General features: G+C 58.0%; 1 long non-coding RNA gene across 1 annotated transcript in view; it reads right to left on the reverse strand.

Moving 5' to 3' along the window:
- Positions 1-18719: 18719 nt before the first annotated feature.
- LOC119922516 overlaps positions 18720-24943 on the reverse strand; it is a 31766-nt gene continuing 25542 nt past the window's right edge. Inside the window, exon 4 of the long non-coding RNA XR_005448653.1 lies at positions 18720-18975. This is a non-coding gene — a long non-coding RNA (uncharacterized LOC119922516). The remainder of the gene's footprint in view (positions 18976-24943) is intronic.

A 24943-nucleotide genomic window follows, 5' to 3' on the forward strand; every position in this document is an offset into this window, starting at 1 on the left:
CCCTCTGTGCTTCCTGGACCTTGTCTCCTTCTACCTCCAGGCCATTGGGTCTCTCTCTGTCCCGGCCCTGGGTCCCTTTTACTTCCTGGCCCTGGTACCAATGTCTCCCAACGCGGGTATCCCTTTGCCTCTCGGCCCTGGTCCCCCTCTGCCGCTCTGCCCTGGTACCCCTCTGCATCCCAGCCTTGCTCCCCCTCTACCTCCCTTCCCTGGTCCCCCTCTTCCTCCTGGCACTGGTCCCCCTTCGCCTATCTTCTCTGGTCCTGCTGTCTACCGGCCCAGGTACCCCTCTGCTTCCAAGCCGTGGTCCCTCTCTGCCTTCCGGCTCTGGTCTCCCTATGCTTCCCGGACCTGGTCCCCCTCTACCTCCCTGCCCTTGTTGCCCCTGTTTCTCCGTCCTGGTCCCCCTTTGCCTCCCGGCCCTGGTAAGCCTCTGCGTCTATGACCTGGTCGCCCCCTGCCTCTCAGCCCTGGTCCCCCTGTCTCCCAGCCCAGGTACCCTTCTACCGCCCGGCCCTGGTCCCCCTCTGACTCTCTGTCCTTGTCAACCCCGCTTCTCAGCCCTGGTCCCCTTGGCCTCCCGTCCCTGGTACCCCCCTGCCTCCTGGTCCCAGTCCCCATCTGCTTCCCTGCCCAGGTACCTCTCAGCCTGTTGGCCCTGGTCCCCTTCTACCTCCCCGCCCTGGTCCCCCGGCCCAGGTATCTCTCTGCCTCCCTGCCCTGGCCCACCTATCTCCCAGCCCAGGTACCCCTCTGCCTCCCGGCCATGGTCCCACTGTCTACCGGCCCTGGTCCCCCTCTTTCTCCCAGCCCTGACCCCCCTCTGATTCCCTGACCTTGTGCCCAGTGCTTCTCGGCCCTCGTCCCCATCTCCTGGCCCAGGTATCCCTCGGCCTCCCGACCCTGGTCCCCCGTCTACCGGCCCTGGCCACCCTCTGCTTCCCAGCCCTGGCCAGCCACTGCCTCTCTGACCTGGTCACCCCGCTCCTCTCGGCCCTGGTTCCCCTCTGCTTCTCAGCACTAGGCCCCGTCTCCTGGCCCAGGTAACCCTCTGGCTCCTGGCCCCGGTTCTCCTGTCTAGCGGCCCTGGTCCCCCTCTATCTCCTTTCCCTGGTCCACCTCTACCTCCCTGACCTTGTCACCCATGTTTCTCAGCCCTGGTCCCCCTTTGCCTCCCGGCCCTGATCCCCGTTTCCCAACCCTGGTCCCCCTCTGCCTCCTGGCCCTGGTCCCTCTCTGCCTCCCTGCCCTGGTGCCCCTCGAATTCCAGGCCCAGGCCAGCCTCTGCCTCTCTGACCTGGTCACGCCCCACCTCTCAGCCCTGGTTCCGCTCTTCTTCTCAGCCCTAGTCCCACTGTCTCCCGGCACAAGTACCCATATGCCTCCCAGCCCTGGACCCCCATCCCCTGGCCCAGGTACTCCTCTGCCTCCCGGCCCTGGACCCCTATCTACCGGCCCTGGTCGCCCTCTGCCTCCCTGACCTTGTCACATCGCTTCTCAGCCCTGGTCCCCCTTTGCCTCCTGGCCCTGGTTCCCCATCAACCAGCCCGGGTACCCTCTGCCTCCTGACCCTGGTCCCCTGCTGCCTCCTGGCCCTGGTCCCCCGCTGCCTCCTGGCCCTGGTCCCCCGCTGCCTCCTGGCCCTGGTCACCCATTCATTCATTCAATCATATTTATTGAGCGCTTACTGTGTGCAGAGCACTGTACTAAATGCTCGGGAAGAACAAGTTGGCAACATATAGAGACGGTCCCTACCCAACAACAGGCCTCCCAACCCTAGTTCCCCGTCTCCCGGTCCCTTTGGGCCTCCTGGCCCTGGTCTACCACTACCTCCAGGCCAATGGGTCTCTCTCCGTCCCAGCCATGGGTCCCGTTTACCTCCATGCCCTGGCCCCCTGCTCTGACAGCCCTGGTCTCCCTCTACCTTCCGGCTCTGGTCCACCTGTCTCCTGGCCTAGGTACCCCTCTGCCTCCCTGCCCTGGTCCCTCTCTCCCTCCAAGCCATGGGCCATGGGTCTCTCTCCGTCCCGGCCATGGGTCGCCCTGTTCTGCCAGCCCTGGTTTCCTGCTACCTCCAAGCTCTGGCCCCTTTCTCCATGCCGGCAACGGGACCCTCTACCTCCCAGCCCAGGTCCCCCTGTCTCAGGCCCTGGTCCACCTGACTGCAGGCCCAGGTCCCCCTCTGCCCCCCGGCCTTGGTCCCCCTCTGCGTCTCAGCCCTGGTACCCCTCTGCCTCTTGGCCATGGTCCCCCTCTGCCACTTGGATGTGGTACCCCTGTCTCCCGGCCCAGGTACCCCTCTGCCTTCAGGCCCTGCTCCCCCTGTCTCCCAGCCCAGGTAGCTCTCTGCCTCCAGGCCTTGGTCCCTCTGTGCCTCCTGTTCCTGGTCTCCCTCTATCTCCAGGCCCTAGTGTCTCTCTCCGTCCCGGCCCCCGGTCCCGTCTACCTCCCGGCCCTGGTCCCCCTGTCTCCTGGTCCAAGTAACCCTCTGCCTCCTGGACATGGTCCTCTTCTGCCTCCCGGCCCTGGTCCCCATCGGCCTCCCGGCTCTGGTCCCGCTCTACCTCCCTGTTCTGCTCCCCCCTACTTCTTGGGACTGGTCCCGCTGTTTCCTGGCCCAGCTACCCCTCTGCCTCCCAGCCATGGACCCCCTCTGCCTCCCGGCCCTGGGCCCCCTCTGCCTCCGGGCCCTGGTCCCTCTGTGCCTCCCGGCTCTGGTCTCGTTCTACCTCCAAGCCCTTGGGTCTCTCTCCATCCCAGCCCTGGGTCTCCTCTATCGCACAGTCCTTATCTCCCCATTTCCTGGCCCAGGTACCCCTCTGCCTACTGGCCCTGGTCCCCCTCTGCCTCCCTGATAAGGTCCATCCCTGCTTCCCGGCCCGGGTTCACCTCTGGCTGCCTGCCCTGGTCCCCCACTCCTCTTGGCCCTGGTCCCCCTCTGCCTCCCGGCCCTAGTCTACTTCTACCTCTAGGCCCTTGGGCCAATCAATCAATCAATCGTATTTATTGAGTGCTTACTGTGTGCAAAGAACTGTACTAAGCGCTTGGGAAGTACAAGTTGGCAACATATAGAGACAGTCCCTACCCAACAGTGGGCTCACAATCTAGAAGGGGGAGACAGAGAACAAAATCAAACATATTAACAAAATAAAATAAATAGATATGTACAAGTAAAATAAATAAATAAATAGAGTAATAAATATGTGCAAACATATATACATATATGCAGGTGCTGTGGGGAAGGGAAGAAGGTAAAACGGGGGGATGGAGAGGGGGACGAGGGGGAGAGGAAGGAAGGGGCTCAGTCTGGGAAGGCCTCCTGGAGGAGGTGAACTCTAAGTAGGGCCTTGAAGGGAGGAAGAGAGCTAGCTTGGCGGATGTTGGGAGGGAGGGCATTCCAGGCCAGGGGGATGACGTGGGCTGGGGGTCGATGACCAGACAGGCGAGAACGAGGCACGGTGAGGAGATTAGCGGCAGTGGAGCGGAGGGTGCGGGCTGGGCTGTAGAAGGAGAGAAGGGAGGTGAGGTGGGGGGGCGAGGTGATGGAGAGCCTTGAAGCCGAGGGTGAGGAGTTTCTGCCTGATGCGCAGATTGATTGGTAGCCACTGGAGATTTTTGAGGAGGGGTGTAACATGCCCAGAGTGTTTCTGGACAAAGACAATCCAGGCAGCAGCATGAAGTATGGATTGAAGTGGGGAGAGACACGAGGATGGGAGATCAGAGAGAAGGCTGATGCAGTAGTCCAGACGGGATAGGATGAGGGCTTGAATGAGCAGGGTAGCAGTTTGGATGGAGAGGTAAGGGCGGATCTTGGATATGTTGCGGAGCTGAGACCGGCAGGTTTTGGTGATGGCTTGGATGTGAGGGGTGAATGAGAGAGTGGAGTCGAGGATGACACCAAGGTTGCGGGCTTGTGAGACGGGAAGGATGGTAGTGCCGTCAACAGTGATGGGAAAGTCAGGGAGAGGGCAGGGTTTGGAAGGGAATACGAGTTCAGTCTTGGACATGTTGAGGTTTAGGTGGCGGACAGACATCCAGATGGAGATGTCCTGAAGGCAGGAGGAGATGCGAGCCTGGAGGGAGGGGGAGAGAGCAGGGGCAGAGATGTAGATCTGGCGTAGAGATGATAGTTGAAGCCGTGGGAGCGAATGAGGTCACCAAGGGAGTGAGTGTAGATCGAGAACAGAAGGGGACCAAGAACTGAACCATGCAGAACTTCCACAGTAAGGGGGAGGAGGAGCCTGCAAAAGAGACTGAGAATGAATGACCGGAGAGATAAGAGGAGAACCAGGGGAGGACGGAGTCTGTGAAGCCAAGGTTGGATAGCGTGTTGAGGAGAAGGGGGTGGTCCACAGTGTCGAAGGCAGCTGAGAGGTCGAGGAGGATTAGGATAGAGTATGAGCCATTGGATTTGGCAAGCAGGAGGTCATTGGTGATCTTTGAGAGGGCAGTTTCCGTGGAATGTAGGGGACGGAAACCAGACTGGAGGGGGTCGAAGAGAGAGTTGGTGTTGAGGAATTCGAGGCAGTGCATGTAGACAACTCATTCAAGGAGTTAGGAAAGGAATGGTAGGAAGGATATGGGGCGATAACTAGAAGGTGAGGTGGGGTCGAGAGAGGGTTTTTTTAGGATGGGAGAGACATGGGCATGTTTGAAGGCAGAGGGGAAGGAACCAGTGGAGAGTGAGCGGTTGAAGATGGAAGTTAATGAGGGGAGAAGGGATGGAGCAAGAGATTTCATGAGATGAGAGGGAATGGGGTCAGAAGCACAGGTGGCCGGAATAGCACTTGAGAGGAGGGAGGAGAGCTTCTCTGAGGATACTGCTGGGAAGGATGGGAGAGTAGCTGAGAGTGTTGAGAGCCGGGGGGTTGGAGAAGTAGGGGGAGTGACTTTGGGGAGGTCAGACCTGATGGATTTAATTTTGTTAATGAAGTAGGAGGCCAGACCGTTGGGGGTGAGGGAAGGAGGAGGGGGAGAAACCGGGGGCCTGAGAATAATAATAATAATAATAATAATAATAATAATAATAATGGCATTTATTAAGCACTTACTATGTGCAAAGCTCTGTTCTAAGCGCTGGGGAGATTACATGGTGATCAGGTTGTCCCTCGTGGGGCTCACAGTCTTCATCCCCATTTTACAGATGAGGGAACTGAGGCACAGAGAAGTTAAGTGACTTGCCCAAAGTCACACATCTGACAATTGGCGGAGCCGGGATTTGAACCCATGACCTCCGACTCCAAAGCCCGGGCTCTTTCCTATTGAGCCACGCTGCTTCTCTGAGAAGGGAGTTGAATGTACAGAAGAGCTGACGGGGATGATGGGCATGGGTGTCAATAAGGGAGGAGAAATAGTTTTGTCTGGCAGAGGAGAGGGCTGAGTTAAGGCAGGAAAGGATAAACTTGAAGTGAACGAGGTTGGCACGGCATTTAGACTTTCGCCAGCAGCGTTCGGCAGCTCGAGCATAAGAGCAAAGGAGGCGGACAGTGGCAGTGATCCAGGGCTGTGGGTTAGTGGTACGAAAGTGGCGAAGGGAAAGGGGAGCGAGTTACTCTAGCTGAGTAGAAAGGGTAGAGTTGAGAGCAGTAATCTGATCATCAAGACTGTACCCAGGAGAGGAGAGGAGAGGAGAGGAGAGGGAGGCGAGGTGGGGTGTGAGGCGCTTAGAAAGTTGGATGGGGTCAAGAGAGCAGAGATCTCTGTGAGGGAGTAATATGGATTTACAGGGGAAAGTAGTGTGAGTGAGGAGGCAGGTGAGAAGATTATGATCAGAGAGAGGGATTTCACAGTTGGTGAGGGTGGACACAGTGCAGCGGTAGGAGATGAGGAGGTCGAGGGTATGACCAAGTTGGTGAGTGGGTGAGGTGGGGTGGAGCAAGAGGTTGGCAGCATCAAGGAGAGATAGAAGGTGGGCGGCAGAGACACCAAGTTCATGGTGAGGTCATGGCAGGGATATCCATGTGGATGTTGAAGTCTCAGAGGATCAGAGTGGGCATGGAAAAGGAGAGAAGGAAGGTGAGGAAAGGGTCAAAATCGTTAAAGAAGTTGGAGGTGGGGCCTTGGGGGCGGTAGATGATGGCTACAATAATCTGGAGGGGGTGGTAGAGGCGAATAATGTGGGCTTCAAAGGAAGGGAAGGAAAGGGAAGGGGGAGGAGGGATAGTGCGAAAACGACATTGGGGGGCGAGAAGGAAACCGACACCTCCTCCTTTTCCGGTGAGTCTGGGGGAGTGGAAGAAGAAGAGGCCTCCACTGGAGAGAGCAGCAGAAGAGACCGTGTTGTCCGGAGACAACCATGTTTCAGTTAGGGCGAGGAGGAGTAGAGAGCTGGAAAGGAATAGGTCCAGGATGAAAGGGATCTTACTTAAAACGGAGCGGGGGTTCCAGAGGCCACACTTGGCAGTAGCTGTCGAGGGAGGGGAGGGAGGGGGAAGGGTGCGAGGGGTGGGGAGGGTTTGGATTGGGATGAGTTGGCAGGGGCCTAGGCGGGGAGAGTGGGAAGAGGGGTGGCGATGGGAAAGGAGAACTGGGATGGGCTCGGGGCGGGGAGAAGGGGAGGGGGGGCGCTGGGAGGGAGTAGCAGAGGAGTGGCGCTGGTACAGAGGGATCCTTGGTAGGGGGTAAGGAGGAGTGGTCTTGGTGGGGGAGAGGGAGGGAAAAAGCTGGGTGGGAGAGGGGAAGGGGAAGGTGAGGAATGGGAATGGCAGTTGGGAGCAAGGGAATTGAAAGTTCATGGTGAGGTCAGCAGGGTGAGCTGGAGGGAGGAGCGGGAGGGAGGTTAACAATTGAGATGCAGAAGCGATAAAACAGTAGCAATGATATAAATAGGCGATGGCATCACAGGGGGTAGTTAAACGATTAACATGCTTTGGCAATAATAAAATTGGCAGATAATGATGTCACAGAGAGCAGAGCCGGGACGTAGAAAGGACCCATGGCTGGGACGGAGAGACCCAGTGGCCTGGAAGTAGAGGAAGAGCAGGACCGGGAGGCTTAAAGGGAGCAGGGCAGGGAGGCAGAGGGTGACCAGGGCCTGGAGATAGAGGGGTACGAGGGCCAGGAAGCAGAGGGGTACCTGGGCCCCGAGATGGGGGACTGGGGTCGTGAGGCAGAGGAGGACCAGGGCCAGGAGGCAGAGGGGGACCAGGGCCAGGAAACAGTGACCAGGGCCGGGAGGCAGAGGGGGACCTGGGCTTGGTGGCAAAGGGGGCCAGGGCTGAGAAGCATGGTGGACAAGGGCTGGGAGGTAGAGGGGGACCCGGGCTGGGAGGCAGAGGGTTACCTAGGCCGGATACAGGGAGAGTAGGGCCAGAAGGCAGTGGGGTACCTGTGCCAGGAGACAGGGACAGTAGGGTTGAGAAGCAGAGGGGAACAAGGGCCAAGGGCCAGGGGGCGATCGGGTCAGAGAGGCAGAGGCAGACCAGGGCCGGGAAGCAGAGGGGGACCAGGGTGGGAAGGCAGAAGGGGACCAGGGCCAGGAGGCAGAGGGTTACCTGTGCCAGGAGAAAGGGGGACCTGGGCCGGGACACAGAGGGGACCCACGGCTGGGATGAAGAGACCCAGTGGCTTGGAGGTAGAGGGAGAGCAGGACCGGGAGGCTTAAAGGGAGCAGGGCCGGGAGGCAGAGGGTGACCAGGGTCTGGTGGTAGCGGGGGACGAGGGCCAGGAGGCAGAGGGGTACCTGGGCCCAGAGACGGGGGACCAGGGCCGGGAAACGGTGACCAGGGCCGGGAGGCAGAGGGGTACCTCTGCCTCCCTGTCCTTGTCCCCCCAGCTTCTCAGAAGTAAGGGGAACTAGGGCCAAAAATCAGAGGGAGACCAGGGATGAGAGGCGGGGGGGTGGGGGGGGGAACCAAGGCACGGAGGCAGCGGGGTACCTGGGCCGGGAGCTGGAGGGGGACCTGGGCTGAGAAGTTGGGGGGGACAAGGGCAGGGAGGCAGAGGAGGACCAGGGCCCGGTGGGGACCAAGGCCTCTAGACAAGGGGACTAGGGCCGTTTGGAAGAGGGGTACCTGGGCCGGGAGAGAGGGGAACCAGGGCCGGGAGGCAGGGGGATCAGGGCCGGGAGGCAGTGGGGCACCAGGGCCTGTAGACAGGGGGACCAGGGCCGGGAGGCAGAGGGGGACCAGTACCGGTAGACAGAGGGGTACCTGGGTGGAGAGACTGGGGAACCAGGGCTAGGAGGTAGAGGGGGACCAGGGCCGGTAGACAGAGGGGTACCTGGGTGGAGAGACTGGGGGACCAGAGCCGAGAGGCAGAGGGTGACCAGGGCAGAGAGGCGGGGGAACCAGGGCAGGGAGTCAGAGGGAGACCATGGCCAGGAGGCCGAGGTGGTCCAGGGCGGGGAGGCAGAGTGGGACCAGGGCCAGGAGGCAGAGGGGTACATGGGTCGGGAGACAGGTGTACCAGGGCCGGGAGGTAGAGGGGACCCAGGAACGGGATGGTGAGTGACCCAAGGGCCAGGATGTAGAAGCGGGCCGGAGCTGGGAGGCACAGAGGGACCAGGGCCGGGAGACAGAGGGGGACCAGGGTCAGGAGGCATAGGGGTACCTGGGCCGGGAGACATGGAGACAGGGGCAGGGAGGCAGATGGGTACTTCTGCTGGGAGAAGGGGGACCAGGGCCGGGAGGCAGAGGGGGACCAGGGCCAGGAGGCAGATGGGTACCTGGGCCGGGAGGGTTACTTAGGCCAGAAGATTGGGGGACCAGGGCCGGGAGACAGTAGAACCTAGGCCAGGACCTAGAGGGTCCCAGGGCCAGGATGGAGAGAGGGGCCAGGGCTTGGAGGTAGAGGAAGACCAGGGCTGGCAGAACAGGGGGACCAGAGCCTGGAGGTAGTGGGGACCCATGGCTAGGATGGAGATCATCATCATCAATCGTATTTATTGAGCGCTTACTATGTGCAGAGCACTGTACTAAGCACTTGGGAAGTACAAATTGGCAACATATAGAGACAGTCCCTACCCAACAGTGGGCTCACAGTCTAAAAGGGGGAGACAGAGAATAAAACCAAACATACTAACAAAATAAAATAGAGTAGATATGTAGAAATAAATTAAATAGAGTAAAAAAAATATGTACAAACATATATACATATATACAGGTGCTGTGGGGAAGGGAGGGAGGTAAGATGGGGGGATGGAGAGGGGGACGAGGGGGAGTGGAAGGAAGGGGCTCAGTCTGGGAAGGCCTCCTGGAGGAGGTGAGCTCTCAGCAGGGCCTTGAAGGGAGGAAGAGAGCTAGCTTGGCGGATGGGCAGAGGGAGGGCATTCCAGGCCCGGGGGATGACGTGGGCCGGGGGTCGATGGCGGGACAGGCGAGAGCGAGGTACGGTGAGGAGATCAGCGGTGGAGGAGCGGAGGGTGCGGACTGGGCTGTAGAAGGAGAGACGGGAGGTGAGGTAGGAGGGGGCGAGGTGATGGAGAGCCTTGAAGCCCAGGGTGAGGAGTTTCTGCCGCATGCGCAGATTGATTGGTAGCCACTGGAGATTTTTGAGGAGGGGAGTGATATGCCCAGAGCGTTTCTGGACAAAGATAATCCGGGCAGCAGCATGAAGTATGGATTGAAGTGGAGAGAGACACGAGGATGGGAGATCAGAGAGAAGGCTGATGCAGTAGTCCAGAAGGGATAGGATGAGAGCTTGAATGAGCAGGGTAGCGGTTGGGATGGAGAGGAAAGGGCGGATCTTGGCAATATTGTGGAGCTGAGACCGGCAGGTTTTGGTCACGGCTTGGATGTGAGGGGTGAATGAGAGAGTGGAGTCGAGGATGACACCAAGTTTGCGGGCTTGTGAGACAGGAAGGATGGTAGTGCCGTCAACAGAGATGGGAAAGTCAGGGAGAGGGCAAGGTTTGGGAGGGAAGACAAGGAGTTCAGTCTTTGACATGTTGAGCTTTAGGTGGTGGGCAGACATCCAAATGGAGATGTCCTGAAGGCAGGAGGAGATGCGAGCCTGGAGAGAGGGGGAGAGAGCAGGGGCAGAGATGTAGATCTGGGTGTCATCAGCGTAGAGATGATAGTTGAAGCCGTGGGAGCGAATGAGGTCACCAAGGGAGTGCGTGTAGATTGAGAACAGAAGGGAACCAAGCACTGAACCTTGGCGAACCCCCACAGTGAGAGAATGGGAGGGGGAGGAGGAGCCTGCAAAAGAGACTGAGAAAGAACGACCAGAGAGGTAAGAGGAGAACCAGGAGAGGACGGAGTCTGTGAAGCCAAGGTCAGATAGCGTGTTGAGAAGAAGGGGGTGGTCCACAGTGTCAAAGGCAGCTGAGAGGTCGAGGAGGATTAGGACAGAGTAGGAGCCGTTGGATTTGGCAAGCAGGAGGTCATTGGTGACCTTTGAGAGGGCAGTTTCCGTGGATTGTAGGGGACGGAAGCCAGACTGGAGGGGGTCGAGGAGAGAGTTGTTATTGAGGAATTCTAGGCAGCGAGTGTAGACAACTCGTTCAAGGAGCTTGGAAAGGAATGGTAGGAGGGATATGGGACGATAACTAGAAGGTGAGGTGGGGTCAAGAGAGGGTTTTTTTAGGATGGGAGAGACATGGGCATGTTTGAAGGCAGAGGGGAAGGAACCAGTGGAGAGTGAGCGGTTGAAGATGGAAGTTAAGGAGGGGAGAAGGGATGGAGCGAGAGATTTCATGAGATGAGAGGGAATGGGGTCAGAAGCACAGGTGGCAGGAGTAGCACTTGAGAGGAGGGAGGAGAGCTCCTCTGAGGATACTGCTGGGAAGGATGGGAGAGTAGCAGAGAGTGTTGAGAGCCGGGGGGATGGAGAAAGGGGGGAAGAGACTTTGGGGAGGTCGGACCTGATGGATTTAATTTTGTTAATGAAGTAGGAGGCCAGATCGTTGGGGGTGAGGGAAGGAGGAGGGGGAGGAACTGGGGGCCCAATGGCCTGGAGGTAGAGGGAGACCAAAGGTGGGAGGCTTAAAGGGATCAGGGCCGGGAGGTAGAGTGGGACCAAGGCCTGGAGGCAGAGGGGGACCAGGGCCAGGAGGCAGAGGGGTACCTGGGCTGGGAGATGGGGGGCCAGGGTCGGGAAGTAGAGGGGACCAGGGCCGGGAGGCAGAGGGGCACCATGGCCCAGAAACGGGGACCAGGGCCGGGAGGCAGAGGGGGACCAGGGCCTTGGAGCCAAAGGGGTAGAATGGCAGATAATGATGTGCCTCCCGGCTCTGGTCTCCCTCCTGGTCCCTCTTTCCATCACGGCCCTAGTCCCCTCTACCTCCCGGCCCTAGTCCCTGTTTCCTGGCCTACGTACCAGCCTGCATCCTGGCCCTAGTCCCCCTCTGCCTACCTGCCCTGATCAACCTCTGCCTCTAGGGCCTGGTACCCCTGTCTCCTGGTCCAGGGACCCTTCTGCCTCCCTGTTCTGGTCCCACTGCCTCCCGGCCAGGTACCCCTCTGCCTTCCTGCCCTTGTCCCCCCCATCCCCGCTTCTCGACCCTGGTGCCCCTTTGCCTTCTGGCCCAGGTACCCCTCTGCCTCCTGGCCATGATCCCCCCTGCCTCCATGCCCTGGTCCCCCTCTGCCTCCTGGCCATGATCCCCCCTGCCTCCATGCCCTGGTCCCCCTCTGCCTCCCAGACCTGGTCCCTCTGTGCCTCCTGGCCCTGGTCTCCTACCTCAAGGCCCTTGGGTCTCTCTCTGTCCTGACTTTGAGTCCCCTCTACCACCCAGGTCTGGTCCCCCTGCCTCCTGGCCCAGGTACCCTTCGGCCTCCTGGCCCTGATCCCCCTCTGCTTTCCTGTCCTGGTCCCCCTCAGCCTCCTGAACCTGGTCCCCTTCTTCCTCCCTGCCCTGGTCCCACCGGCTCTCGGCCCTGGTCCCCCTCTGCCTCCCGGCCATGGTCCCTCTCTGTCTTTCAGCCCTGGTCACCCTCTACCTCCAGGCCCTGGTTCCTCTCTCGTTCCTGGCTCTGGGTCCTCTATCCCTTCTGGCCGTAGTCCCCTTGTCTCCCGGCCCAGGTACCCCTCTACCACCCAGTCCTGGTCCCCATTTCCCAGTCCAGGTACACCTCTGCCTCCTGGCCCCCCTCTGCCTCTCTGCCCTGGGCCCCCCGCTTCTCAGCACCTGTACCCCTCTGCCTCCCGGCCCAGGTACCCCGCAGCCTCCTGACCCTGGTCCCCCGTCTCCTGGCCCAGGTACCCCTCTGTCTCCTGGCCCTGGTTCCCCCCCCTGCCTCCAGGCCCTGGTACCCCTCTGCATCCCTGACCTTGTCCCCCTGCCTTCTCGGCCCTGTTCCCCCCTTGCCTACCAGCCCAGGTATCCCTCTGCCTCCCGGCCCTGGTCCCCATTTCCCAGTGCAGGTATACCTCTGCCTGCCGGTCATGGTCCCCCTCTGCCTCCTGGCCCTGGTTCCCCTCTGCATCCCCACCCTGGTCCACCTCTGCCTCCTGGCCCTAGTCTCCCCCTGCCCCTCAGCCCTGGTCCCCCTCTGACTCTTGGCCCTAGTCCCCTTGTCCCCCACCCCAGGGACCCCTCTGCCTCCCTGCCCTGGTCCACCTGTCTTCCAATCCAGGTACCCCTCTGTCTCCTGGCCCTGATCCCGCTCTGCCTCCCGGCCCTGGTCCCTCTGTGCCTCCTGGACCGGGTCTCTCTCTACCCTCAGGCCCTTTGGTCTCTCTCCATTCCTGTCCTGGGACCCCTCTACCTCATGGCCCTGGTCCCCCTGTCTCCCGGCCCAGGTACGCCTCTGCCTCCATACCCTGGTCCCCCCAGCTTATCGAGCCCTGATCCCCCTCTGCCCCCCGGCCCAGGAACCCCTCTGCCTCCTGGCCCTGGTCCCCGTCTGCCTCTCGGTCCAGGAACCCTTCAGCTTTCAGGCCCGGGTGCCCCTCTGCCTCCGGGCCCTGGCCCCCCAGTGCCTGCCAGCCCTGGTCTCCCTCTACCTCCAGGCCCTGGCCACTCTCTTGATACCGGTCCTGGGTCCCCTCTACCTACCAGCCCTGGTCCCCATTTCCCAGTCCAGGCACCCCTCTGCCTCCTGGACCTGGTCCCCCTCTGCCTCCCTCCCCTGGTCCCCCCACCTTCTCAGCACCTGTACCCCTCTGCCTCCTGTCCCAGGTACCCCTCTACCTCCTGGCCCAGGTCCCCGTTTCGCAGTCCAGGTACCCCTCTGCCTCCTGGCCCTGGTTCCCCTCTGCCTCCCTGCCTTGGTCCTCCCAAATTCTCAGCACCTGTACCCCTCTGCCTCCAGGCCCAGGTACCCCTCTGCCTCCCGACCCTGGTACCCCCTGCCTCCCATCCCTGGTCACTCATTCATTCGTTTTTATTGAGTGCTTACTGTGTGCATAGCACTGTACTAAGCGCTTGGAAAGTACAAGTTGGCAACATATAGAGACGGCCCCTACCCAACAACGGGCCTCCCAACCCTAGTCCACCATCTCCCGTTCCCTTTGGGCCTCCCGGCCCTGGTCTCCCACTACCTGCAGGCCGCTGCGTCTCTGTCCGTCCCGGCCGTGGGTCCCCTCTAGCTCCATGCCCTGGTCCCCCTCTCCCTCCAAGCCATGAGCCATGGGTCCCCCTGTTCTGCCAGCCCTGGCTTCCCTCAACCTCCAAGCCCTGGCCCCTTTCTCCATCCTGGCCCTGGGACCCTCTACCTCTCGGCCTAGTTCCCCCTGTCTCCGGCCCTGGACCTCCAGTCTCCCTGCCCAGGTCCCCCCTCTGCCTCCCGACCCTGGTCCCCCTTCTCCGGTCCCCGGTACCACTCTGCCTCCTGGCTCTGATCCCCCTCTGCCTCCTGGCCCTGGTCACCCAAGCCTCCCGAACCTAGTCCCCCATCTCCCGGCCGAGGGACCCCTTGCCTCCAGGCCCTGGTCCCTTTCTGCCTCCAGGCCCTGGTCCCCCTCTGCCTCCCTTCCCTTGTCTGCCCCCTTTTTGGCCCTGGTCTCCATTTACCTTCTAGTCCAGGTACCTCTCAGCCCCCTCTGGTCCTGGCACTGGTCCCCCTCTGCCTCCCGGCCCTTGTCCACCTGTCTACTGGCCCAGGTTCCCTTCTAAATCCTGGCACTGGTCCCCCTCTGCATCCCGGCCCTGGTCCCCCTCTGCCTCCCTGCCTTGGTCCCGCCGTGCCTCTCGTCCCTGGTTCCCCTCTGACTTTAGGCTGTAGTTCCCCTTTACTTCTGAGAACCAGGAGGGACAAGGGCAGGGAGGCAGAAGTACCCCTCTGCCTGCCAGTCCTGATCTCCGTTTCCTGGCCCTGGTCCCCATCTTCTGCCCTGCCCTGGTCCCCCTCTGCCTCCCGGCCCTGGTCCCTCTGTGCCTCCCGGCCCTGGTCTCCCTCTACCTCTAGGCCCTTGGGTCTCTTTCCATCCCAGCCCTGGGTCCCATCTACCTCCTGGCCCAGGTACCTCTACACCTTCTGGCTCTGGTCCCCCCATCTCCCAGCCCAGGTACCACTCTGCCTCCCGGCCCTGGTCCCCCGTCTCCCAGCTCAAGTACCCATCTGCCTCCCTGCCCTTGCCCCATGTCTCCTGGCCCAGGTCCCCATCTGCCTCCCGGCCCTCGTCTCCTTCTACCTCCAGGCCCTTGGGTTTCTCTCCGTTCGGCCCTGGGTCCCCTCTACCTCCTGGCCCTGGTCCCTCTGTCCCCAGACCCACCTACCCTTCTGCCTCCTGGCCCTGTTCACCCTCTACCTCCAGGCCCTGGTCCCTCTCTCTGTCCCGGCCCTGGTCTCCCGGTCTTCCAGTCCAGGCACCCCTCTATCTCCCGGCACTGGTGCCTCTGTTTCCTGGCCCAGGTACACCTCTGTTTCCTGGCCCTGATTCCCCTCTACCTCCCGGCCCTGGTCCCCCTCTGCCTCCCGGTCCTGGTCCCTCAGTGCCTCCCAGCCCTGGTGTCCTTCTACTTCCAGGCCCCTGGGTCACTCACCGTCACATCACTGTATCCCCTCTACCTCCCGGCCCTGGTCCCCCATCTCCCAGCTGAGGTACCCCTTGCCTCCTGGCCCTGGTCCCCATGTCCCGGTCTAGGTCCCCCTCTGCCTCCTGGCCCTGGTCCTCCTCTGCCTCCCAGCCTGGTCCCCCTCTGCCTCCCAGCCTGGTCCCCCTCTGCCTCCCAGCCTGGTCCATCTCTGCCTTCCAGGCCTTGCCCCCCTCTGCCTCCCTGCCCTTGTCCCCAAGGCCTCTCAGCCCTGGTCACCCTCTGCCTCCCGGCCAAGGTACCACACTGCCTCCTGGACCAGGGCCTCTTCAGCCTCCCAGCCCTGGACCCTGTTTCCCAGCCCAGACACCCCTTGACCTCCCAGCCCTGGTCCTCCTGTCTTCCATCCCAGGTACTCCTCTGCCTCCTGGCCCTGATCCCCACCTGCCTCCTGGCCCTGATCCCCATCAGCCTTCTGGCCCTGGTCCCCCTCTACCTCCCAGCCCTGGTCCCCCTGTTTCCCAGTCTAGGTTCCCCTCTGCCTCCTGGCCCTGGTCTCCCTCTGCCTCCCGGCCCTGGTCGCCCTCTGCCTCCCTGCCCTGGTCCCCAGGGCCTCTCAGCTCTGGTCCCCCTCTGCCCCCGGCCAAGGTAGCACACTGCCTCCTGGATGAAATACCCTTCAGCTTCCTTGCCCTGGCCCCCATCTACCAGCCCAAGTACCCCTTGGCCTCCCGGCTCTGGTCCCCCTGTATCCCTTCCCAGGAACCCCCTGTCTCCTGGCCCTGGTGCCCCTCTGCAGCCTGCCCTGGTCCTGTGCCTCCTGGCCCTGGTCTCCTTGTACCTCCAGGTCCTTGGGTCTCTCTCCGTCCCAGCCCTGGGTCCCCTCTACCTCCAGGCCCTGGTCCCCTTCTGCCTCGCGGCCCTGGTCCCCTTCTGCCTCGCGGCCCTGGTCCCCCTGTCTCCTGGCCCAGGTACCCTGCTGCCTCCTCGCCCTGGTCCCCCTCTGCCACCCTGCTCTGGTCCCCCTATGCCTCCCGGCCCTGGTCCCTGTGTGACTCCCCGCCCTGGTCTCCTTCTATCTCTATCTCTACAGCCTTGGGTCTCTCTCCGTTCCGGCCCTGGTCTCCGTCGCCCGGCCCAGGTACACCTCTGCCTCCTGAACCTGGTTCCCCTCTGTCTCCCCACCTTATTCCCCCACTGTCTTGTGGCCCCGTCCCACTATGACTCCCTGCCCCTGTCCTCCGCCCCCCGCCTCTCGTCCCTCGTCCCTCTCTGCTTCCCAGCCCAGATACCTCTTTGCCCCTCTACCTCCCTGGCCTGGTTCCCCTGTCTCCTGGCCCAGGTACCCATCTGCCTCCTAGCCCTGGTCCCACTCTGCCGCCTTGCCCTGGTCCCTCTGTGCCTCCTGGCCCTGGTCTCTTTCTACCTTCAGGCCCTTGGGTCTCTCTCCGTCTCGGCCCTGGGTCCCCGCTACCTCTCGGCCCTCGTCACTTCCTCTCCCGGCCCAGGTACCCTTCTGCCTCCTGGTCCCCCTCTCTCCTGGCCCAGGTACCCCTCTGCCTCCTGGCCCTGGTCCCCGCCTGCCACCCTGCCATGGTCCAGCTCTGCCTCCCGGCCCTGGTCTCCTTCTAGCTCCAAGCCCTTGGGTCTCTCTCCATCCCGGCCCTGGGTCCTCTCTACCTCCCAGCCCAGGTCCCCCTGTCTCCTGGCCCAGGTAACCCTCTATTTCTTGGCCATGATCCCGCCCCGCCTTCCTGCCCTGGTCCCCGTTTGCCTACCTGCCCTGGTCTCCCGCCTGCCTCTTGGCCTTTGTCCCCTTCTGCCTTTCGGCCCTGGTATCCCTGTCTCCCAGCCTAGGTACCCATCTGCTTCCTGGCACTGGTCCCCCTCTGCCTCTAGGCCCTGGTCCCCTTCTGCCTCCCGGACCTGGTCCCTTTATGTCTCCAGGCCCTGGTCTCCTTCTACCTCCAGGCCCTGGTCCATCTCTGCATCCTGGACTTGAGTTCCCTCCACCTCCCGGCACTGGTCCCCCTGTCTTCCGGCCCAGGTACCACTTTGCCTCCCGGTCCCGGTCCCCCTCTGCCACCCTGCCCTGGACCTCCTCTGCCTCCTGGCCCTCATCCCTCTGTGCTTCCCGGCCCTGTTCTCCTTCTACCCCCAGGTTCTTGGGTCTCTCTCCATCCCAGCCCTAGGTCCCCTCTACATTCCGGCCCTGGTCCCCCTGTCTCACGGCCCAGGAACCCCACTGCCTCCCAGCCTTGGTTCCCCTCTGACTCCCTGCCTCGGGCTCCACTGCGTCTCGGTTCTGATCGCCCTCTGCCTCCCCGCCTTGGTCCCCCTCTGCCATCCAGCCCTGGTCCTCCTATGCCTCCCTGCCCCGGTCCCCACTGCGTCTTGGTTCTGATCCCCCTATGCCTCCCAGCCCTGGTCCTCCTATGCCTCCCTGCCCCTGTCCCCCCGGCCTCTCAGCCCTGGTCCCCCGCTATCTCCTGGCCCAGGTAAACCTATTCCTCCTGGCCCTGGTCCCCCTCTGCCTCCCAGCCCTGGTCCCCATCTCCCTGCCCTGGTCCCCCTGTCTCCCGGCCCAGATACCCCTCTGCCTTCTGGCCCTGGTCCCCCTCTGCCATCCGGCCCTGGGATCCCTCTGCCTCCCGGCCCTGGTCCCCCATCCCCCGGCCCAGGTACTCCTTTGCTTCCCTGCCCTGGTCCCCCGTATCCCGGCCCAGGTACCCCTCTGTCACCTGGCCCTGGTCCCCCATCCCCCGGCCCAGGTACCCCTCTTCTTCCCCGTTCTGGTCCGCCTGTCTCCAGGCCCAGGTAACCCTCTGCCTCCAGCCCTGGTCCCTCTCTGCCTCCTGCCCTTGTCCCCCTCTGCCTCCTGGCCCTGGTCCACCCCCCACCCCCCGAATCTTGGCCCTGGTCCCCCTGTCTCCCGACCCAACAACCCCTCTGCCTCCCAGCCCTGGTCCCCCTCTGCCTCCCAGCTATGGTCACATGTGCCTCCCTGCACTGGTCTCCCCCTCTTCTCGGCCCTGGTCATTCATTCATTCATTCATTCAATCGTATTTATTGAATGCTTACTGTGTGTAGAGCACTGTATTAAGCTCTTGGGAAGTACAAGTCAGCAACATATAGCGCTCAGTACAGTGCTCGGCACACAATAAGCGCTCAATAAATATGACAATGAATGCATGATTTTGTTAATTATATCTGTAACCGTATTTTTTGAATTGATGCCTGTTTCCTTGTATTGATGTCCTGATGCCTTTTTACTTGTATTAGTACCTGTCTCCTCCTCTAGACTGGAAGCTAGTTGTGGGCAGGGATCGTCTCTCTTTTTTGCTGTACTGTACTTTCCCAAGCGCTTAGTACAGTGCTCTGCTCACAGTAAGCATTCTATGGCTTAGTGGAAAGAGCACAGGCTTGGATGTCAGAGGACTTGGGTTCTAATCCTGGCTCCGCCACTTGGAAGCTGTGTGACCTTAACTTAAGTCAAGCCACTTAACTTCTCTGTGCCTCGGTTACCTCATCTGCAAAATGGGGATTGAGACTGTGAGCCCCTGGTGGGACAATCTGATGACCATGTATCTACCCCTTGCTTAGAACAGTGCTTGGCACATAGTAAGCACTTAACAAATAACATTATTATTACTATTGTTATAAGTACGATTGAATGGATAAATGTAGTGTGGGTTGAACCAAAAATTTGCTAGCCTCTCATACACACACCCATAAATACACACACATGAACACACACCTTTGGAGGACTGTGCCACCCAAGACTCCATCTTGACAGCAGGGCATGTCTGGGCATTGACCTCTGTCCACATTAGAAAGAAGCACCTCAAGGCTGGAGAGATGCATTGAGCAGTTTTTATTTAAATGAGTAGTAGCTAGATTCTCCCCTCGGCTATCCTGCCCTGAGCTGTGTGTTTCCAGAGGATTTTGGCTGGAGGGCTTTGAGCAGCCTGGACATGCTATTGCAGGAAGGGGGACCTCGGGACTCACTCAGTCCTCCTCTGGGGATGGGCAGAAGAACCTCGGTCTCATCAGAGTGAAGTGGCACTGGAGCTTCTCCTCTGGTCCCAGCCCGAGAACATGTCGAGTTATGAACCCTGGCGGGGGGAAGCACAGACAACCTAGTTTAGCCAACACTTTTGACCACTCTCCCTGCCCCCTCCCGGCCCAACATGGTTAAGTGGATCTGCAGCTACGCTGACTGCCACACTCTGCCCTACAAACACTTACCCGTCCCTTCCTCACATCCCTAGAAGGGGCTTGTTCTCCATACACTGGAGGGACAGAACTACACACTGTATAGAATTCAATACAGGAGGCCTTCCCAGACTGAGCCCCCTCCTTCCTCTATCCCTCCTTCCCCCTCCATCCCCTCTGCCTTACCTCCTTCCCTTCCCCACAGGACCTGTATATATGTAAATGTTTGTACGTATTTATTACTCTATTTATTTATTTTACTTGTACATATTTATTCTATTTATTTTATTCTGTTAATATGTTTTGTTCTCTGTATCCCCCTTCTAGACTGTGAGCCCACTGTTGGGTAGGGACCGTCTCTATATGTTGCCAACTTGTACTTCCCAAGCGCTTAGTACAGTGCTCTGCACACAGTAAGCGCTCAATAAATATGATTGATTGAATGAATGAATGAATGAATTCCATTTCTAGAAAAGAAAACCTGCTTTGTCCTCCCACCTGCACCCCCAGTTCTGTTACTCTAGGAACTCCAGTCCCTCCGATAAGGTAAGCGCTTAGAACAGTGCCAGTGCCTAAAACAGTGCTTGGCACATAGTAAGCACTTAACAAATACCAACATTACCGTTAATATTAATCTTATTGTGGGGAGGGAATGTGTCTGTCATACCGTACTCTCCCAAGGGCTTAGTTTAGTGCTCTGCACACAGCAAGAGCTCCATCAACCCAACTGATCGATTGAAGGTGCAGAACCGCACAGTAGATAGAGTGTAATTTCTAGTACAATACCTGTCTTTTGTCCTCCCCACCCACACCCCTGCTTCCTGGACCTCAGGTAGGAGTCTGCACACTTTGCTTCTCAGGGAAAAATAGGATAGAGACCCTGATAGACACTCTGTCCTCCTCCTGACACTGGATCCCTCAAGCTTCTGTGTTATGCCCAGAAATGTCCTTTCTCTGGGGACTGAGACTTCGCAGTGACCCTGAAGAAGGACTACAGACACAGCAAAGCTTGCCCCATCTACAGAATTAAGGACCCTGGCTCTTCTCGGTCCCAATAGAGTCAGACAGAACTAGCTTCCTGCACAGAGCCCCAGACCCTGTTCTCCCACGACTGGCAGCTGCTTCATTACTCCTCTTCCCCCCAATTATTCACACACACAAACACACTCCCTGTGGGGTAGCAATACAGGTCACTTAGTAATGGGGTAAATCTGGGGGTGGAATGTGCCCACGGTGTAATAGGCAGAGGCAAAGCACTGAGCAGCTGCTCTGGAGAGATGCCCCTGGAACCAGAACCATTCTCTGGTCGGAGCGCAGCAGCCTGCCCCCTGGTGGCACCAATCGTTATTCTCGGAGGCTGCAACTCTCTATCACCCCCTGGAGGCAGCAGTGGGCTTGTTCGAGGGGCTGCGCTTGGTGGCAGTACAATACACTATAATGGTAAAATAATAATAATAATAATAGTACTTAATAATAATGATGATGGCATTTGTTAAGAGCTTACTATGTGCAAAGCACTGTTCTAAGCACTGGGGTATACAAGGTGATCAGGTTATTCCACGTGAGGCTCACAGTCTGAATCCCCATTTTACAGATGAGGTAACTGAGGCACAGAGAAGTTAAGTGACTTGCCCAAAGTCACACAGCTGACAATTGGTGGAGCCGGGATTTGAACCCATGACTTCTGACTCCAAGGCCCGGGATCTTTCCACTGAGCCACGCTGCTTCTCTATTGTTAAGCACTTACTATGTGCCAAGCACTGTTTTTCTGGCATGTATTAGGGATTTACTATGTGCAAAGCATTGCTCTAAGCACTAGGGAGGTTACAAGGTGATCAGGTTGTCCCACTGGGGGCTCACAGTCTTAATCCCCATTTTACAGATGAGGTAACTGAGGCACAGAGAAGTTAAGGGACTTGCCCAAAGTCACACAGCTGACAATTGGCAGAGCCAGGATTTGAACCCATGACCTCTGATTCCAAAGTCCGTGCTCTTTCCACTGAGCCACACTGCTTCTCTGTTCTAAGCACGCTGCACGGTTCTAAGCACTGGGGTAGATACAAGGTAATCGGGTTGCCCCACACGGGGCTCACGGTCTTAATCCCCATTTTACATTCACTCATTTATTCAATCGTATTTGTTGAGCGCTTACTGTGTGCACAGCACTGTACTAAGTGCTTGGGAAGAACAAGTTGGAAACATATAGAGTCGGTCCCTACCCAACAACGGGCTCACAGTCTAGGTAACTGAGGCACAGAGAAGTTAAGTGACTTGCCCAAGGTCACACAGCAGACAAGTGGCAGAGCTGGAATTAGAACTCATGACCTCTGACTCCCAAGCCCGTGCTCTTTCCACTAAGCCAGCAAGGCTTCTTGGCTTAGTGCATAGGACGGGCCTGGGGGTTAGAAGGTACTGTGTACTAATCCCGGTTCTGCCACATGCTTGCTGTGTGACCTCAGGCAGTTACCTCAGTTACCTCACCTGTAAAATGGGGATTAAGACTAATATGGGCCTCATAGGCCCATATGGGACAGGGACTGTGTCCAACCTGATTAACTTGGATCTACCCTAGCTCTTACAACAGTGCTTGGCACAAAGTAAGAACATAAAATGTACCGTTATTATTATTATTATAATTATACAGCAGTAAGCTTGTTCTGGGATGTTGCTCTTCTCTACCGCCCCATAGTGCTACTAGGCAGTATTCTGTGAAGCTGCACCTCTCAATCACCCCCTCACGGCATCAGGTGTCATTCTGGGAGGCACGGGCCTGGAAATCCGAGGATGTGGGTTCCAATCCCAGCTCCGCCACATGTCTTCTCTGTGACCTTGGGCATGTCACTTCACTTCTCTGAGGCTCAGTTAACTCATCCATAAAATGGGGATGAAGACTGTGCGTCCCATGTGGGACATGGACTGTGTTCGATCTGATTACCCTGTATCTACCCCAGGACTTAGAACAGTGTTAGGCACACAGTAAGTGCTTAACAAATACCACCATAATAACTATTATGATGATTATGATGATTTTATTATTATTAGCCTTATTTCAGAGACAAGATAACTGAGGCATAGAAGAGTGAAATGACTTGTCCAAGGTCACTCAGCAGACACACAGCAGGGCCTGGATTAGAAGTCAGGTCTGACCCCCCCAGGCTCTACCCACTAGGCAGCGATGCTTCTCTCCCACACCGCGCCTCTCTATCGCCACCTGGTGGTACTTTGCTCTTCCAGCGCCGGCTTACCCCATGGGCCTCCATCTCGTCCATCTGGCCGGCGCCTCCTTTTCCAAGTCCCTCCTCTGGTCTGGAACTCCCTCTCCCTCCCTTCACATGTGCCAGACCGTCATTATCCCCCTCTCCAAAGCATTAAGGTCACAACTCCGCCAAGAGGTCTTCTCTGATTAAACCCTCTTTTCTCCGGCTCCTTCTCCCTTCTGTATTGTCTACACCCTGGGATTTGTGAAATTTGAACAATTGCTTTTGGCCCTGCATCATTTGTATGCATATCCGAGCAATCAAACAGAAAGAGTCGAGGCCTAACAAACACTAAAATAATGACTGAAATTAAGAAATGAAAAATGTCAGATGGCAAGAGGAAGGAGAAGAGCACCTACGCTGATCAATCCCCCAAAGACTGACCAAATCCAACTTCCCAGATAATAATAATAACAACTGTGGTCTTTGTTAAGCACTTATTATCTGCCAGACACTGTACTAACCACTGGCTTAGACACAAGATAATTGGGTTGTACACAGTCCCTGTCCCACACTGGGCTCACAGTCTTAATCCCTATTTTATAAATGAGGAAACTGAAGCAGAGAGATTAATGGAGAAGGGAAGGTCAGCGGTTTTGAATGGTTCCTGCCGGATCACTTGGGAAGTATCAAGGATGGGGAAGAGAGAGGCAGGGGTGCTGGATGGTCCATGCTGGGTCACTGATGGAGAGTCAGGGATGAGGAGGGCAAAGACACGGGGGTTGGATGCTCACACTGCCAAGCAAGTGGTGGTGTGACTATTTGGTTTGGGGTTATTGTTCAAGTTTTCACGGGGACAAATGACCAACTACCAGTGGCCTGAAAGGGTTTCTGCCCTCACCCCACCAACAGGGCCAAGCCCCTCACTGAGCAGAATTCATCAGTCAGCCAGTCAATTCGATTTACTGGGTAATAACTGTGTGCAGAGCACAATATGAAGCAGTTGGTGGAGTACAATATAACAATATTCATGCATTCATTCAATCACATTAATTGAGCGCTTACTGTGTTCACAGCACTATACTAGCGCTTGGAAAGTACAATACGGCAACAGATAGGGACAGTCCCTACCCAGCAACGGGCTCACAGTCTAGAAGGGGGAGACAGACACCAAAACAAAACAACAGGCATCAATAGCATCAAGAAAGATAAATAAAATTATATAAACACATCATTAATAAAATAAATAGAATAAGAACTATGTACAAATATACACATGGGCTGTGGGAAGGAGGAAAGCAGAGGGAGGGAGTCGGGGAGATGGGGAGGGGAGGAGGAGCAGAGGATAAGGAGGGGGCTCAGTCTGGGAAGGCCTCCTGGAGGAGGTGAGCTCTCAGGAGGGCTTTGAAGGGAGGAAGAGACCTAGCTTGGCGGATGTGTGGAGGGAGGGCATTCCAGGCCAGAGGTAGGACGTGGGTCAGGGGTCAACGGCGGGACAGCTGAGAACGAGGCCCAGGGAGGAGGTGAGCGGCAGAGGAATGTGCAGGCTGGGTTGTAGAAGGAGAGAAGGGAGGTGAGGTAGCAGGGAGCAAGGGGATGGAGACCTAACAAGTCAATAGTGAGGAGGTTATGCTTCATGCGAAGGTTGATGGGCAACCACTGGAGATTTTTGAGGAGGGAAGTGCTATGCCCAGAGCGTTTCTGTAGAAAGGTAATCAGGGCAGCAGAGTGAAGTATAGACTGAAGCGGGGAGAGACAGGAGGATAGGAGATCAGAAAGGAGACTGATGCAGTCATCCAGTCGGGATAGGATGAGAGATTGAACCAAGAAGGTAGCAGTTTGGGTGGAGAGGGAAGTACAGATCTTGGCGACGTTGTGAAGGTGAGACTGGTAGGTTTTGGTGATGGATTGGATGTGTGGGGTGAATGACAGAGCGGAGTCAAGGATGACTTGACTGGACCCAATATAACAGAGGCATTCCTTGATTCTTCTTCTTCTCATTATTATTTATGTATTATTTATTTTTTATTATTATGGTATTTGTTAAGCGCTTACCATATGCCAAACAATTACAAGCATTAGGATGGATACAAGATAATCAAGTTGTCCCACATGGGCTCACAGTCTTCATTCCTATTTTAAAGGTGAGGTAACTGAGGTACAGAAAAGTGAAATGACTTGTCCAAGGTCGCACAGCAGACAAATGGCGGAGCTGGGATTAGAACCCACAGACTCTGAATCCCAAGCCCATGCTCTTGCCGCTATGCTACACTGCTTCACTGACCACAGTGAGCTTACAGTCTAGAGGGGGAGACAGCACTCATATAAAGAAATACATTACACATATGGATGTAAGGGCTGAGGGGCTGGAAGGGAGGTGACGCATGAAGGGAGCAAGTCAGGGCAATGCAGAAGGGAGTGGGAGAAGAGAAAAGGAGGGCTCAGTCAGGGAAGGCCTCTTGGAGGGGATGGGCCTTCACTGAGGCTTTGAAGGTGGGTAGAGTCATTGTCTGTAGGATATGAGGAGGGAGGCCGTTCCAGGCCAGAGGCAGGACATGGGCGAGAGGTCGGCGGCGAGACGGACTAGGTCGAGGTACAGTCAGTGGGTTGGCATTAGAGAGGTGAAGGGTGTGGGATGGGTTGTAATAGGAGAATAACGAGGTGAGGTAGG

This window comes from Tachyglossus aculeatus, unplaced genomic scaffold, assembly GCF_015852505.1.
Source record: "Tachyglossus aculeatus isolate mTacAcu1 unplaced genomic scaffold, mTacAcu1.pri scaffold_105_arrow_ctg1, whole genome shotgun sequence".
In the NCBI taxonomy this organism is placed as follows: Eukaryota; Metazoa; Chordata; class Mammalia; order Monotremata; family Tachyglossidae; genus Tachyglossus; species Tachyglossus aculeatus.